The 18,437-nt window shown below is 35.5% G+C and overlaps 1 long non-coding RNA gene and 1 pseudogene across 1 annotated transcript; both read right to left on the reverse strand.

Annotated features, from left to right (window-relative positions):
- On the reverse strand, window positions 1–1,137 carry LOC128292863 (uncharacterized). The gene is made up of 2 exons (XR_008282819.1): window positions 1,008–1,137; window positions 1–242 (listed from the first exon to the last, which is right to left on the reverse strand). It is a non-coding gene; the product is annotated as an uncharacterized LOC128292863 (long non-coding RNA).
- A 1,626-nt stretch (window positions 1,138–2,763) lies between these two features.
- On the reverse strand, window positions 2,764–7,010 carry LOC128292718 (uncharacterized; annotated as a pseudogene).
- Window positions 7,011–18,437: the final 11,427 nt, after the last annotated feature.

The raw sequence follows: 18,437 nt of genomic DNA on the forward strand, positions 1-18,437 counted from the left end.
TTGTTTTTGAAAACGCGCCCTAAAGCTATCCAATTTCAACAGTTAAAATAAGTAATACCTATCTTAGTAATACATATTAAAAACCATCAAAAATAAATAAGCGGCCTTATTACATTTAAAAGCCCAAAACCTCAAACGTAATTAAAAGGATGTCCAGTTCACCAGAAGAAAATCAAACTTTCAAAACGGGTGGCCACTCCAAATACCTTCACAGCTCCAAGCCCACTATGGTTGGGGATTTCCTGCGTGGATGAAAATAAAAGGGTGAGTTTGGGGAAACTCAGTGTGTAAGGAAAACCCATTCAAAGCCCAAGTCAGCTCAAGCCCATTAGGCGTAAGCCCATTCGAATAAAGATGATCTTGGGCGAGCCCTTTTCGATTACAATAAACTAGGCCTTAACCCCTTATTCAGATAACAAGATGACCCATAGGCCCATTTCAAAATACATGCAACATCAAGAAACATATGCAAGCCCATTTGGGAGACTACTCAACCCACCAACCACTTCACTCCACACACCACCATACACTCCATGTGGGGATAGCTCAACCCACCCACCCAAACACTCCACAGATTCTGACCTTGCTTGCTCGATTAACAATAAATTGAGGCAAAACCTCCAAGACGTGGACAAGCCGGTTCGAGATTCCTCCGTCAATATCCCAATCCCATGCATCGATAATAACAACATGGCATGCGATAAATAACAACAATCAAACATGCATTTAGGTCAATTTAACCCTAGGGTATTTCTAATTTATCTACTAGGGTGAAACGTAAATTTTCCACTTTTAAAGGTATTTCAGTAATTTATCTATTTTAGGGTTTTCATGCATATTCCTACTTTTCACGTACTAATGTAATCATGTACCGAGGGTTCTTACGAATTGGGCCCATTGGCCCATCATTCCAATTTTGGCCTATTAAGCCCAAAATATCGAGGGCACGAAATGATGCACTTTGCAGTCCAAACATTGCAGCTTACCAAAAACATTAATCGATTTACCTCACGAGCATTCGCACACTCGCAAATCTACAAAATACCGGTTTTCGGCATTTCAGCTTTTCGACTTTTACCGATCTAGACTAAGAAAGAGGGTGTTAGTTACACACCTGTTTGCGACGATATACTGACGAGATCCACACACGAACCGCCTACAATTGGATTACTAACACGTTAATCTAACTATTCAAATACAAACTAAGTATTAACCCCTTACAATATTCGGCCAACCACACCTACAGATCATAGTAAGCTTATAAGAAAACAATAAGCAACTCAATAACAAATTTTTGTCAATGTTTACCACATAATCATAATTTCACTGCAAGCTGTCTTCCTGAGCAACAGTCACTAAATTATTTATAACTGGAGCTACAAAACTCCAAATCAAGTTCCGTTAATTTTCCTTGAAAATAGACTCATATATCTTCTATCCATAAAATTTTCAGAATTTTTGGTTTAGCCAATCAATACCAGATTTTTCTCAAAGTTTCCCATGTTTCACTGTTTGACTAATCTGACCACTCTTCATTACGAATCAAATTTCTCATTGTAATTCAAAATATGTTCTAGTTTACTCCATTTGAAACTAGACTCATTAAGCTTTAATTACATAATTTATGCAGCTTCTAACTCATCTCCCACAATTTATGGTGATTTTCCAAAGTCACGTTCTCGCTTCTTTCATCCCAAGCAGTTTATTACCAAATTCACTCTTTCACACCTAACTTGCATGCTTGTTATTTAAACATGTATATCACCAATCAATCATCACATATCTATGATTTTACTTAAGTATAATCTCCATTTCATCATTTTAAAGCACAACATGTTAGCTGATTTTTCCCTTTAACATCTAAGGCACATGCATGCTCATTTATTTGGCTCAACTTCACCTATCTTCCATTTTTCATCAAAAGAACATGAAACAACAACCATTTCCTTCATTTTAATTTATGACTAAATGCTCACAACACAACTAAAAATCAAAATATACTTCAAGAGTTAAGGTAGAATCAAGAAGAACTCATGAACCTCAAAATAGAAGCAAGGTACCATGAACTTACCTTCAATTTTTCTTCCTCCTAATGACCGAATACTCAAGAGCTTTCTCCTCTCCTTTCTCTTCTCTAACTTTCAGTTATGATGAACAAAGATGGACAAAACTTTGTTCTTTTCACCCCTTTTTCTTTTAATAAAACTTCATATTTCATCCATTTAATTCTTTAATACAAAAGACATGAAATTCTTATCATGAAACATTTACCTAACCCATTATCATGAAACATTTACCTAACCCATTATCATGGAACATTTACCTAACCTATTATCAATTTGTATCAATTTGTACCATAAATTATGGATATCAAGTGTACATTTTGTCTACAACAACATGATGGCTGGCCACTTCATGTAAAATGGGAGGTTTGTCATGCAAATCCTCCTATTTTGCACTCCTATTTATTTGGCCACTTCAATTTAGCTTATAGCATTTTCAAACATTTTCACATAGGTTCTATTTCATAATTTCACCCCCTTTTTCTTATGGAACAAAAATTAACTAAAATTGTCGGGTTCTATCTTAAGTTTGGGCTTTCTAGAGGCCCAATAACATAATTAAACCTATGCCAACATTCATAGGATTCCCGAAAATTGGGGCGTTACAGACTACGAACCGTTTCCCTATTTCTTCACTCTCTATTTCAACTGCACCATCTGTGAATACTTGGGTCACAATAAAAGGTCCTTGCCACCGAGATCATAGGTTACTTGGGAATAGCTTTAATACGGAGTTATAAAGCAAAACTTTTTGCTTTATCGAGAAATGCTTCTGAGCTATTTTCCTATCATGAAACAATTTTGTTTTGTCTTTATAAACGCGAGCATTCTCGTAGGCATCATTGTGGATTTCCTCCAATTCTTGAATGTTCAATTTCCTTGCCTTCCCTGCGGGCTCTAACTCCATGTTACATTGTGGAACAACCCAATAAGCTTTATGCTCCAATTCTACTGGAAGATGACAAGGTTTTCCAAACACAAGTCGATATGGGGTCATGCCAATCGGTCCTTTATAAGCCGTGCGATAGGCCCAAAGTGCGTCATTAAGCTGAAGGCTCCAATCCTTTCGATTGGGCCGATCTATTTTCTCTAAAATAGACTTGATTTCCATATTCGAAACCTCTGCTAGGCCATTTATTTGGGGGTGGTAGGCTGTTGCTATACGATGATGAACTCCATATTTTCATAATAGAGCCTCCATGACCTTGTTGCAAAAGTGGGTACCACGATCACTGATCAAAGCTCGAGGTGTGTCAAACCTAGAAAAAATAGTTCGTTTTAGAAACTCCACAATAGTTTTAGCATTATCATTGCGAGTAGGCTTTGCTTTGATCCACTTAGAAACATAGTCTACTGCAAGAAGTATATATACGTTTCCAAACGAAGAAATAAAAGGGCCCATGAAATTGATGCCTCATACGTCAAAAATCTCACATATATGAATCGGGGACAGGGGCATTTGATTTCGTTTAGTGATGTTACATGTATCTTGGCACTTATCACAAGACTTACAGAAGTTATATGCGTCGCGAAAAAGTGTGGGCCAATATAGCCCACACTCCAATACCTTGTGAGCTGTCCATTTAGGGCTAAAGTGACCTCCACAAGCTTCTGTATGAAAAAAAGTAAGGATAGAGGTTACCTCGGTTTCTGGAACACATTGTCTTATTATTTGATCTGAATAGTGTTTCCACAAGTATGGGTCGTCCCAAATGTAATACCAAGCTTCCCGTCTAAGCTTGTCCTTCACTGAATGTGCTAACTCAGTGGGTAACAATCCTGTGGTTAAGAGATTAACTATATCTGCATACCATGGATAGTGAGCTTCGGTCGAAAATAAGCTTTCATCAGCGAACACATCCTTAATAGGAACATCATCAAATGAAGTTTTTATCCTACTCAAGTGGTCAGCCACCAGGTTTTCACATTCTTTTTTATCACGAATTTCGATGTCAAATTCTTGGAGCAGCAGAATCCATCTAATGAGCCTTGGTTTTGCCTCCTTCTTTTCGATCAAGTATCTAAGAGCTGCATGGTCAGAAAAATAATCACTTTAGATCCCAATAAATAAAATCAAAATTTATCTAAAGCGAATACAACTGCTAAGAGCTTTTTTTCCGTAGTGGTGTAATTGCTTTGTGCAACATCTAAGGTTTTTGAGGCATAGCAAATGACATAGGGCTCTTTGTCTATCTTTTGCCCTAGCACGACCCCCACACTGCGTTCGCTTGCATCACACATAATTTCAAAGGGGTAGTTCCAATCTGGTGCTTGCACTATAGGAGTAGTCTCCAACTTCTGCTTCAGTGTATCAAAAGCCTCTTTACATTTTGGGCTGAACTCAAATTTCCTATCTTTTTGCAATAACTTGCATAATGGTTCAGCCACTTTTGAGAAGTTTTTTATGAAACGTCGGTAAAATCCTGTATAGCCAAGAAAAGAATGAATTTCCCTTATAGTGGAGGGATATGGCAAAGAATTAATAATGTCAATTTTGGCCTTATCGACCTCAATTCCCTTGGCAGAAACTATATGACCTAGAATCAAACCTTTGTCTACCATAAAATGACAGTTTTCATAGTTCAAGACAAGATTAAATTCTATGCACCTATTTAAAATTATTGTGAGGTTTTTAAGGCATTCATCAAAACAATTTCCATACATAGTAAAATCATCCATAAAAACTTCAATAATTTTCTCTACATATTCAGAAAATATACTCATCATGCATCTCTGGAATGTGGCTGGTGCATTACAAAGTCCAAATAGCATCCTTCTATACGTAAAAGTGCCGAATGGGAATGTAAAAGTGGTCTTTTCCTGATCCTCTGGTGTGACTGGAATTTGGAAGAAACCTGAGTATCCATTAAGATAACAAAAATGAGTTTTACCTGATAAACATTCAAGCATTTGATCTATAAAAGGAAGAGGGAAATGATCTTTTCTAGTGTAAGAGTTTAACTTCCTTTAGTCAATACAGACACGCCACCCATTTTGTACTCGAGTTGGTACCAATTCACCTTTGACATTTTTTTTTACTGTCACACCCGTTTTCTTGGGCACGACTTGTACCGGACTTACCCATCTGCTGTCAAAAATGGGGTAGATTATGTCAGCATCCAGCAGCTTGATTATCACCTTTTTTACCACCTCCATCATGTTTAGGTTTAATTGCCTTTGGGCCTCTCGCCTCGGTTTTGCGTTTTCCTCCAAGTAGACTCTGCTTGTGCATGTCAAGGGGCTTATTCCTTTCAAATCAGCAATGGTCCAACCAATCGCGTCCCTATGACTTTTCAGTACCTGAATCAAACTTTCTTCCTCGAGCTTAGAGAGTTTGTTGGAAACTATAATTGGTAGGGTATTACCTTTCCCCAGAAACGCATACTTAAGATGTTCCGGGAGTGGTTTCAATTCTAATTCTGGAGCCTGCACAACAGAAGGTAAAAGTTTAGTATTTGATGGAGACAATAACTCATTAATAGATTCATAGTCATCAGATATAAATTCAGATTTATCTTCATATATCGACTCAAAAGTCTCATCTACTAATGAGTCAATTATGTCGACACAATTTACGCTCAAAATTTTGCTTGGATGACTAATGGCATCGTAAACATTAAACTTCACGATCTACCCATCAAATTCCATCATGAGAGTTCTTTTTTGAACATCGATTTTAGTGCTAGCAGTACTAAGGAAGGGTCGGCCCAATAGGAGGTTCGAAGATCCAGTAGTGTTGTCTTCTTCCATCTTTATCACATAAAAATCTGCAGAGACAATAAGTTCATTAACTTTTACCAGTACGTCCTCGAGGACTCCTTCAGGGTGCACAATAGACCTGTTTGCCAACTAAATTATAACACCTATTTTTATCAAAAAACCTGCGTTAAGTGATTCATAAACAGAATAAGACATAACATTTATGGAGGCCCCTAAATCGCACATAGCCTTTTTAATTCCTAAATGTCCAATTTTGCATGGTATAGCGAACATACCCCTATCTTTACATTTAGCCGACATTTTTCACTGTAATACTGCGGATACATTCTCACCAACACTTACCTTTTCATTACCTATTAGTTTCCGTTTGTTGGTGCAAAGCTCTTTGAGGAACTTGGCATACCACGGAATCTGTCTAATAGCATCCAACAGTGGTAAATTGATCTCGACATTCCTGAATGTTTCTAAGATTTCTTTATCTTCCTTACTTTTTTGACACTGGTTTAATCGTCCTGGGAATGGAGGTTGGATTTTCGGCAGTGGTGGTTTCGCTCGAACCTGTTTGTCACTTTCGGGTTTTTCCTGGGCAATTTCTTGGCCAAAATTCCTGCCAGGAATTGGTTCCAGCACCTTTCCACTTCGCAGTGTTACTGCATTCGCGTTTTGCCTCGGGTTTGGTTCTGTTTGTGACGGTAGCTTCCCTTGAGAACTCATCTTCTCAATTGATGTGATCAATTCTCTTATAGATGCCTTTGTTTCTTTTTGGAAATTAAGAGTTTGTTATTGAAAATCAAGGACATTAGCTACTAATTTATTGACCAAAGTTTCCAGAGAATTACCTGAATCTTGTGGCTGTTGTGGGACCTGATTTTGGTACGTCTGGTTATATCGTGGATTGGCCTCATAACTAAGGTTAGGGTGATCCCTCCATCCTGGGTTGTAGGTATTGGCGTAAGGGTCGTATCGCCTTTGTGGTGGCCCAGGAAGATTTCCCACAGCATCTAAGTAAGCCATAGTATCATCATTCAAATTGGGACATGCATCAATTGTATGTTCAGGGGTAGCACATATTCCACATAATCGGGTTGTCTTTGCTTTTTCTGCAACAAGAGAATTCAAAATATTAGCAATTCTATCAACCTTATCTTCTAAGGTCGAATTACTTAGCTGGTGAACCCTTCTAAGGGGTTCAAAATTAGCTCGAATTTGCTGAGAATTTGTAGCCATCGTGGAGATTAAGTCTCTTGCTTGTTGTGAAGTCATGTTGACCAATGCTCCTCCACTCGCGGCATCTACCATATTCATCTCCATGGGTTTCAGGCCTTCATAAAAGTACTGGAGCAAAGACTGTTCCGTTATACCATGTTGTGGGCAACTTGCACACAATTTCTTAAATCGCTCCCAATAGTCGTACAGAGACTCTGCGTCTTTTTGCCTTATTCCCACGATTTCTCTTCTTAACTCGGCTGCATGCGACGCTGGGAAAAACCTGTTGAGAAACAAACAAGACAGCTCAGCCCAATTCGTTATAGATCCAGGAGGTAAATAAAATAACCATTCCCTAATAGAATCTGCTAAGGAAAATGGGAAAGCACGCAGTTTAATTTGATCCTCAGTTACCCTCTGAGGTTTCATACTAAGGCAAACCATATGGAATTCTTTCAAATGCTTGTGGTGATTTTCGTTCTGTAACCCTCGAAAAGTTGGCAGTAGCTAGATCAAGCCTGACTTTAATTCAAAATCAGTATCCATAGTAAGATACACGATGCATAGTGACGGTTGTTCCATCGGCGCTTTGGCCAGTTAACGAATTGTTTGAGCCATAGGTTGAAGTGCTAAGTTAGGGTTTACGTAAACCCTAACGTTAGGCACTTCTTCTGGGGAATCGACTTCGACTTTTTCGCCTTCAAAAATTTGAGTAAGGTTTCATTAACCCTAGACTCTGCTTCATCGTCGATTCTGATTTCTGGCAGTGGATAACTTTGAGTCCCAACCACCGCTGACTGCTTTTTCTTTAGCTTTGTTTCCTTGCGATTAGCTCTCGCAGTCTTTTCAATCTCCGAATCAAACGCAAGAGTTCCTAGAGCAGATCTAGTCATAAGAAACAAAAAACAAGATTAGTACGTTACCGATCCCCGGCAACGGCGCCAAAATTTGATGCGTTGTTGAGAGTACCAAAAATATCCTATTCCCTACAAAATAATGAAAAAGAACAGTAAAGAGGAAGAAGGGTCGAATCCTCAGGGACCGGATTATACGAATGCTTGTCTCTTGAAATCCTGGGCAGAATCGTACCCAAGAAATCCTGCGTGATAGAAAAAAAATAAAAATAACAGAATTAAAGATTTGATTTGGAAAAAATAAAAAAAACAGAATCTAAAGTTGACTGAAATTGTGATTACAAAAATAATAATAATAATAATAAAGGGAGTTAAAGGAAAAGAAATTCTTATTGGTAGATTCCAGCCTCTAGTTGTCTCATTCCGCCTTGGGTTCAATCCTCAGCTTCCAAATAACCCTTTTCAACTCAAGTAAGCCAGTTATAGTGGAAGAGGACACCTACGACCACCAGCTCCAAAGATTAAACTTACGATTTTTAGGGAACCTGACTCTAGCCGGTAATCTATGCTAGATCAACGCTTCTCAATGGCGAATCCCACGTCATTTTGTTTTTTTTTGTTCACCAACCTCTAACGCAGTAAGTTAACGAACTGACTGTGCAATCCTTCCAAAACATACCAAGCGGCCGCCTTTGCATATGTTGAAAAGCTTACTTCTTAAGGGCCATGGACAGAAGCGTCAGCTCGTAGTGCAGAGAAACGATGAATACTTAGCGAGAAGGCTAAGTACGGATTCTAGGCCTCAAGAACCCTTTTTGGGGAATATTGATAACTTTCGGCTAGATAGGTTTTAGTGGCTCATGATGATGGTGGAAAAGAAAATAAATATAAAAATAGAAAAGGGAATTTTATTGAAAGTAAATATGAAGAAACAAAAGCCTAAACTTTTAGGGGGAGACTGTTTACAGAAAAAGATGAACACTCCAAATAGAGTCACTTCACCCCCATTTATAGTGCTAGGGAGATAGTCTAATTTAACTTAAATTCTAAAAAGATAAATACATTTAATTAAAGATAATTAATTATCCTAATATAAATAAAATGGAGTCTTATAAAATAAAATCTCTTCTTTTTGTGTTTTTAGTCCTTGTGTCTTCCATGCTTGCACTTTTGGCACAATCTTTTTCCTGTACCGCATATCAGCCCATTGTGTCTCCAAATTCGCACTTTTGTCCCTTAATTTTACTTTTGCCTCCAAATCAGTCCCTAAAAGATAAAAAGAAATAAATAGCTCAAATTAGTAGGATCAAGCTCAGAATAAACACATGATTAATACATAAAAATACGTTATTCTAGAGCATTATCACCAGAAAAAGGCCTAAGAATCTGAACAAAACAGAATGGAAAGAGCTTGATGAAAAGGCTTTGTCTGCAATCTAGTTGTGTCTCGCAAATATGGTATTGCAAGAGGTATTGGTGAAGAAGACCTTATCTGCATTGTGGAAAAGGTTAGACACTCTTTATGCGACTAAGTCTCTGGCTAATCGCTTAGTGTTGAAACAACATCTAGTTACTTTTCGCATGAACGAAGGTGAGCTTCTTAGAGGTCATATTAGTCAATTCATTACTCTTTTAAATGATTTAAAGAACCATATTGACGATGAAGATATGACTATGCTATTATTGTGCTCTTTTCCCCCTTCATACAAGTCTTTTAGGGAGACCTTAATTTATGGCAGAGACAAACTCTTGTTCAAAGATGTAAAGGGTCATTTTTTGAGTAGAGACAAACTCGACAATGAGTTTGTTTTGGATAACAAGGTAGATAGGCAAGCTTCCATTTTGGTAGCATCAAAGAAATGAGACAAAAGGTGTCACTATTGTAAAAAGTTAGGTCACGTCAAAGCAGATTGTTATAAACTGTAAAATAAAAGAGCTGCTAAGAGTAACGAGAAAGATGTAGCTGGTGCTAATTTGGCCAATGAAAGCGGTGATGATTTCTTGTTAGTGTCAACGAATGATAACTCCAAGCTCACGTCCGAGTGGATCCTAGATTCAGGATGTTCTTTCCACATGTGTCCCAATAGAGAATGGTTCTCCACATACAATTCAGTTAAAGGTGGAGTTGTGCACATGGGAAATAATTTATCTAGTAAGGTAATTGGTATTGGTATTGTTAACATTAGGATACACGATGGGACAATTAGGACATTATCAGATGTCAGGTATGTACCTGATTTATGAAAGAATCTCATCTCATTGAGTATTTTAAACTTGAAAGGATGCAGAATCAACATCGAGTCGAGCGGTATTAAAGTATCTCGTGGAGCTCTCGTTTTGTTAAAAGATAAAAGAACCGACAGTCTTTATATTCTAGAAGGTTCTACAGTGGCTGGTGAAATCGGACATCCCTCATCCATTACGGAGTCGAATTCAAGTTGTTTGGAGTGGAGGCAACTTGGTCATTAGAGGGAAAAAGGTATGATCATTTTGTTGAAGAAAGGTTCTCTTTTGGATGCAGGTTTTGAAAAGTTAGGGCACTGTGTTCATGAAAATTAGACTCGGGTTAATTTTAATTCGGCAGTGTACAAGTTGAAGGCTAGAAGTCTTCTAGTTTTTAAACACAGATTCGACTCAATTAATTCCCTGCATAGTTTAAGATAGGCTCGTGTCAGGTTTTGGCAAAGATGGCATTGTGGAAATATGAGTCAAGGTGGAGATTTGTTGAGTATGACTCCTATTTTAATCAAATTTGAGAAATATTAATCTTTTAGTTAAACTCTATTTATTTGTTTCAATCAAACACTGATCAGTTTAGATTATTTTATTATTATTTGACCTATGAATTTAGCCTATAAATAGGCTCTTTACAACCTTAGAAAATACACCCATTAGAGATTAGAACTCATAATACATTTAGAGAATTTTGTATTTATGTTTTGAGGGTTCTTTGTTTTCAGGTTTTTGGGGTTTAGTTTTTGTCTCCATCTTTTGTACTCTTCGTTCTTTTTCCATTATAGTAAAATTATCTTTGACCGTCGTTTTTTTATCCTCTTTGGAGGGGTTTTTTCAAGTTGTATTTGTGTGTTTAATTTCTCAATTTATTCTGCTATTTTTTTTTTACTTGTTGCTTAATTGGGTCGATCCCCAACAGTATCAAACAAACAAATAAGCTAGGAGCCCAATGTGTGTCTCAACCCACAAGTATAATTTTTATTTAATAAGCACATACGTAAATGTGATCATAAAATTTTACTTTAATGTACCAATAACATATCATAATGTTGTATTGCCAGAAACATATATATTTCAAATCATAATATCATATAACTGAAACATATTTCAGTTTGGAATATTGTAATTTCATACACAAATATATCATACCAGAATGTCATGTTTTGAAAAGTACATCTGTCATACCAAACTAGAACAAATGCAGATACAAATCCTACCTTCATCTGCTACACACCAACTCCGTCCAACCAATCACTCCAATTAGGACTTCTAGAGTCCATCCACCCAAATCACACCAGATCATGATGGTATGCCACTCATAATAGTGCAACTCAGTTGCCAAACATATATTGTGGTTTAACTGCCAAAAATACAGTAACGCTACTAGAAAACACTTCCTCCAACAAATCAGAACCACCCTAATGCATATACTAAATCACGTTGACATACATACATATCACATAGGTTGTATCCACGCATACATAAACAGATATTATACTGAACCTAACTTACATATAATCAATTGCCTAACTTGGGAGTATTTTGTGAAATTGACTCGTTAAAATATAACAAATCTATGCTCTCACATTTTCCTTGAAGTTTCAATAATTGCGTGAGTGGATTTGGTGCTTTAATTATGATATAATTACAATATTGGTTCTAAATCTAAATATTTGTTTTTGTGAATTGTATTTTAGTGGATTGGAAAGAAAAGAGGAATCTTCCTTTGCAACAACTTGGTGCTAATTGGCCAATTTAGCCCGGGCCCAAACAGAAACCAAACATATAAAAAAATAAAAATAAAAGATAACAGAATCCATTACAAATAGTCCATTTACAGAAAACATCAGGCCCAAATTTACAAGCCCAAATGACCCAAATAAATAAAAAAACCTAAAGGCCTAATGACCTAAACTATTTTTCAGAAAAGCCAGAAACCCTAGGGTTTCTATGTGCTGCCGCCTCCATTTCACCATGCCAGCACGAACGACGCCCGAGATCTGCCACCATTTCACCAAAGTAGCAAGGGAGCGCCTTTCCCCACCGTTGACTCCACCGCCACCTGTAAAAATAGAAAGAATGAAAGGACAAGAATAGTAGAAGGAAACAACAACAAAAAAAGTAGAAATAGTAGAAAAAAGTAAAAAAGAGAGTGTAATTAGGCTATAAAAGGCACGACTTTTATGCATTTTTTTACAAAAAAAAAAAACGTTTTAAACCCTTTATCGTAACATTCCCAGATTCAGCCATAATGTCTATGTCAAGTCTGAAGTGTTACAAAGACAAATAATTAGTTATAAAAATAAGAAACCTAAATATTATTACCCTCACTGTAATGCCCCAAAATATCTATTTTTGTTTTTATGTATGTGTAACATAAATACTTGTCTGCTTCAATGGTTAAGTGCTCTGGATATGTGGGAGGTCCCATGTTCGAGCCATGACTTGGGCAAATTTTGGTTTTTTATTTAAATAAAGCCTCATCTTGGGTTAGAAGCTTTTAAGTAAAAGTTAGTAAATAATTAATAGAATGGGCCTACTGGTTTGGTGGTTAAGTTGAGTGTTAATATGCTGGAGGCCTTATGCTCGAATCCCTGTGAGAGCGTGGGTGACGTTTCTGCTCTAATTTTTTGGCTAGAGTTGTATTGGTGTTGGACTCTGAGTAGTGGGGTGTTGGATGGAGAAAATATAGGGATTTGGGAGGGCTGTTGTTATCTTTTTCTTTTCTCTCTCTAAACCCAAAAAATCTTCCTAACGTGAATTATTCTTTCTTCCCCCTATTTCCTTTTTGTTTGCCGCCACCCTTTTGTCCCTTCTTGTTGCCGAAATTTCAGTTGTAATTCCTAGTCTCTCTCTGCCTTGTTTTCTCCCTAATCTAACTTCTTTTTTTGTCTAATTCGCTTCTCTTACGTTGTTGGCTTTTGTCTGCGATAGCTTGGTAAGTTTTTAGTATTTGTTGTTTTCCCACGTGGTTCTGAATATTGATTAAAGTGGGGTTTTGTTGCTATTTAGAAGTAATCGAGGGGCTGGCGATCAGCCATTAACGTTTTAAGGGTGCGAAGTTCTTGTTATTCGAGCTAAGGTAAGGAATTTGATGGTTGGGAGACGTTTGTCTTGTTATAACTTCATTTAGTTTTCATGAGTATCATTGAATTTGGGCTCTGGATTGTTGATTGTTAGGTTCTGGAGTGTTCGAGATTGCGTTAGCAGCAACAACAAACCAGGTGTGTACTCAATTACACAAAAAACGAGGTTTCAACGAAAGTTGAAAACCTTACTGTCGACGCTACACGGGCATGTGGTCGCCCGTGTGCCCTAAAACGGGCGTGTGGTCGATGAGGTTAGGCCGTGCGCACCAGACACGGTGTGTGATGCCCAGGCAGGCCGTATGCGACACACGGGCTAGACTGATTTGAGCCGTGTGGGCCACACGAACGTGTGGGCCCACAAGGGTAAACCACATGGGCATGGGATTTTGGGCCAGGCCGTGGATCATATTTTAATTTTTATTTATATACATTAATATATAAATATTTGTATTATTTTATTTTTTAAAGTAACAATATTAATATATTATTTTTAAACAATAATACTTTATTTTATTATTTTAATATAAGTAAAATTAAATGTTATAATATTTTTATTTTATTACATTTTAATGTAAATATTTTTTAAATAGTAATATTTTGTTATATTTTATTTTAAACTATATATAAAAATAAAGATGTAAACACATGGTAAGTAGAGTAATATATATATATATATATATATATATATATATATATAGGGTGTAGCTAAGGGGCTGGCAGGGTCTACTGTCATGGGTTGCGTATGGGAGCCCGCAACCATGACACATTTGTGCGATCCATCAAGTGGGAAGGAGGTCATTTGGCCCAATTGGACTGGCTCGTTGCTTGAAGAGATTGAAGATCCATCTACAAGCTTGACACATATGGAAACATAATCTTTGAGAATATGCAATCTTGGATATGATATGTAATCTTAGAAGATATGGTTTTGTAATCTTAGAGATTTGATTTGTAGATACCCTTTTAATCTTAGCCATTGATGTACTTGATCTGTACTGTTGGATTTAGGGAGGCGCAACTATAAATATAGGCCTCTCCCCTCATTGTAAATCACTTGAGTTTTGAGCAATAAGAATTCTTGAGAGCATTCACTCAAATTTCTCTTTTGTGTTCTTAGTTTTTGTGGCTTGTTCTTATTTTCGTTCTTTGTTCATTCTTTCTCGAGTTGCTTTCGTTTGTGTTGGTTTTAAGGAGGAGTTCTGTTAAGTCCTCATATTGTGGGAGTTAGGCTGACTTAGGCATTTTTTAGAGCAAGAAACTGCCTAAGGCCGCACGGATTGTGAGGCGAAAATTCTAAGTACGTGACACTAGTCCCTCCTAAAATGGAAATTTTATCATTTAAGCTCTTTAAAATTTTAAATTAGTAAAGGTATGCACTTTGGTCTCCCTAAAAATGATAAAAAACTGATTTAATCATTTAATAATTATAAAGATATAGGCTATTAAAATGGTGAATTTGTATTTTTATTATGGTAAAAATTTTAATTTAATTTGCCCCCTAAATTTTTTTGACTCCGCCCCTATATATATATCACAATTTTCAACAACCAAACAATTTTATGTACTAGTATCCATCTCTTATTAATTATTTTGAAACTTGAGTGTTATTTAACAAAACACTCCTTTTTATATCAAGCCAACAAAATGTGAACAGACAATCAATTTGACCTTGATTCTATATAAAACAACAAAAGTGGTTTTTTTAAATTTATAAAATTCTAAAATATATAGAAAATTTAAAAATTAAATAAAAATAGATAAAAATTTTAAACATTGATTAACTGAGAAAATTAGGGAAAATATTTTTTTGCATAAGAAAGAGAAAAAAATTTGGAATATAACTTGTTTTTACAATTCGAGTTTTGAAAAATATTGAAATATTTGAAATTGTTGTAATGTGTCAACGGAATTGCCCACTAACCCAACCACTACGACAAAACAAAAACTTGTCATATTTGGAGGATTGACAATTCATTGAACTGCATCTTTGGGCTGAGATGATATTGTGGGATGAATCAAGCTCATCAATAAAGATCATATCACTGGAGAAACTTATTTAGAAGATCGGATCGAATTAGATCACTTATATCAAATCCTATGGATAGAGGAAGTTGGATCAGATCGAAAAAGTGAAGACTTAGCTGCAAATAGTCCATGTTTATCATTGTTGTTAATATTATATTGTATTTAGCTATTATTTAGTAGGGACTATGATAAATCTTCATTATGTTAGCAAGTCTCGAAATCTCTATATAATTAAGAGACTTGTATAGGTTGATGCACTAATTATTAAGACCATTTATATGTTCAAGTGAAGAACATTATTTGTTAAAATGCATTTGTGATTGTAAACTTTTGCATTATGATTTTACAAACAAAGTTCTCCAAGGGAGAATTTAGTGGTGAGTGATCTAGTCTTTAAAGGTACAAGAGTAAATAATCATCATTGGGGTGTGATATATTTAGGTTCACTATTGTAATTGTTTAAAGATGGTGGTTCTTCTCACTGAGAGAGGCTTTACAAACGTAGGGAAACCGGACTACATAAACAAATGTTCTTGTTTCCTATTTTCTTTTTGCTAATCACAACGCTTGCAGAAGTACCACTTTTGCAGTCATTTATGCTCATACTTTGCTTGTTGCTTAGCAACTATTTCAAGTCAACAAAAATTAATTTAAATGAATTAATTTCTTTTATGGAACTTGAAAAAGAAAATTTTGTGGTATATTTTTTATTTTTTTTTACTAAAAAAATGGCATCAAAGTCAATTTCACAAGTCTTAGTGAGATTAGTTTTGAAAGAAGTTCTTCAATAGCATGGAATTCATCACAAAACCTTCAGTTGTTTCGATAAGACCTAAGGAACAAAAATGGAGAAACTAAAAAAGTGTAACTTTTAGTCATTTATTGGCTGGCGACAAAAAAATAAATTTGAAAATATGTTAATGATCAAATTATAACTTTTTTTAATTTAATGAGATATAATTGAGGGACTAACAGTGGAATATACCCTTTGTTTTAAAACATATGGATTAATTCACATTTAATTGAAACTTGAAAGTAACTTAGAAGAACCCAAGAGTAATAAAGGAAAGCTAGACAAAAGGTTGAAATTATCATTAACCAAGCCTTTTTTTCTTCTAACGCTGGGAAGAGTCCATATTCGCTAAGAAAATCGGCAAAGACTTTGTTATCTTTTGGAAGGACTTGTAAAGAAACAAAATATTTATATTTACGGTCCGTAATGCTAGACTTAGTCGAAGAGCCGCTGGATTCTGAAGAGGATTCAAATTTTAGTCATCAGCATAGGATGGAAGATGAGAAGTTGTTGTCGGCAGTGTTGGGAGAGCAAAGAAGAAGGTGAGAAAACTGAAACTCATGAGGATGAAGGCAAATAAAAAATTTAAGGACTTGTTTAAGGGTTTTTTAATATATTAATCATTGAAATTAATCTAGTAAGAAAGAAATGGCATTCAATTGAATGCTTATGCCAGTCTATATGACTACCACTTTTGTACTGCTTTTAATAAAGAAATGGCATTCAATTGAAATTTTTATACCAATCTATATCATGACCAATTGGAACAATTGAAATTTTTATACCAATCTATATCATGACCAATTGGAAATGTAGTTTCTCCATTAACTTCATCGACAAATTGGCTTGCCGGCAAAACAATTTAAACCTTGACTTATTACTGTTTGCTTCTGATGATTGGTGGTGAAGAAAGCAAAGACCAAGAACTATGAATTGAAAAGAATAATGCAACAAGGATATCTAGAAAGAAATATTGACAACCAACAGAAACCAATTACAGTCATTTAAAGCATAAGAAAAGAATTTCTCTCAGACAACCAAAATAAAAATATTGTGTTAATGCATAGAAATTAAAGCTTAGAAAATAAAGGGTTTGGGAATACATAGTGAAAATAATTCGATGGATGAATTTCTGTTTTAAAGCTTATTATTGAGTTTGTAAGAGTAGTGTACCTGTGTTCTGCCATGCACTGATTTCTCTGAATCAACACTAAATCTTGTGGTTATGTTGGGACAATATGTTACTTCCAAACTACACAAAGATTGGAAAATAAAATGATAACCCACAGGGCTGAAGCTTACGGGGTTTGGTATCCCATCAAGCTCTAAGAAGCCGAGCTGAGGTAGGTGTATCACTTTCTCTTCGTCCTTATTCATATTTCCCTCATCTCCTTCAAACACCTGCTCTAATTTGGAGACCCCGCTAAGCGTTAGTTCTTCTAGTTTTTGAAGGCCGCCATCAGCGAGAGTAATTGGGAAGAAACATTTCAAGTTTTCACACCTCTTGATTGTAATCTGCTTCAAATTCGGGAAGCAAATAGGTTGGAGATGATGTTGTGATGGAGCTTGATCCTTCTCAATTATTTGCTCCAATTCCTCACTGTTAAATATACCCAACCTGGACAACTGTGGCAAATTTTGAGCGATAGTAGGTGAGAAGATGTATCTTAACCTTCTGTAATCTTGGATTGTCAATTGACAGAGATTTTCAAAGTATTCAACTTGGATGGGAGCACTCCATATCACCCGTAATTCAGTTAGTTCGGACAAGTTTAGGATCTTCAGACCTGAAAGATTATATCTAAAATCAAATAACTCTTCAAAATTGGAAATTGTTGATGTTTCTCCTCTCATTTCAGGGACTAACTTTTCTGTCATCTCCGACAACTCCAATACCTATAAACATATCATCAATCATCAATTTCAAAGTATTCAAAGCGATTAACATCTCACACCTATCATTTTATTAATTCATTTTCTTATCTAACTCCTATTTTAACATTTTTTAATAAAATTAAGGTTTAATTTGTCTTACTTATTAGATTCTTACAGTTTGAACACTAACCAAGATTTCTTTTTCAATCTTTTATCTTTTATAGTCAAAGAATTCAAATTAAAAAAATATGGAAATAGATAGAGTTTGCAACATAAGAATAAAATGTCTTAACGATTTATTCTTTATAAATAATATATATTTTCTCAAATAGATTACAATAGTATTCAAATGAAATTTTATTTATGTTACTAATTGGTATTGTAATTAACAAAACTACTTAAAGGTTTATTTAGATTAGTTTTTAAACAAAACTATGAAAAGGTGACGATTTCAATAAATTATAAGATAAAATCTATCTTTTAAATAACTACTCAAACAACAAATTATTAAAAAAAAGAAATAAATAAATAATATAAAACAAAAAGAAAATTCTTACTTGTATCTTAGTCGAAATAA

This window comes from Gossypium arboreum, chromosome 5 (assembly GCF_025698485.1).
Source record: "Gossypium arboreum isolate Shixiya-1 chromosome 5, ASM2569848v2, whole genome shotgun sequence".
Classification (NCBI taxonomy): domain Eukaryota; kingdom Viridiplantae; phylum Streptophyta; class Magnoliopsida; order Malvales; family Malvaceae; genus Gossypium; species Gossypium arboreum.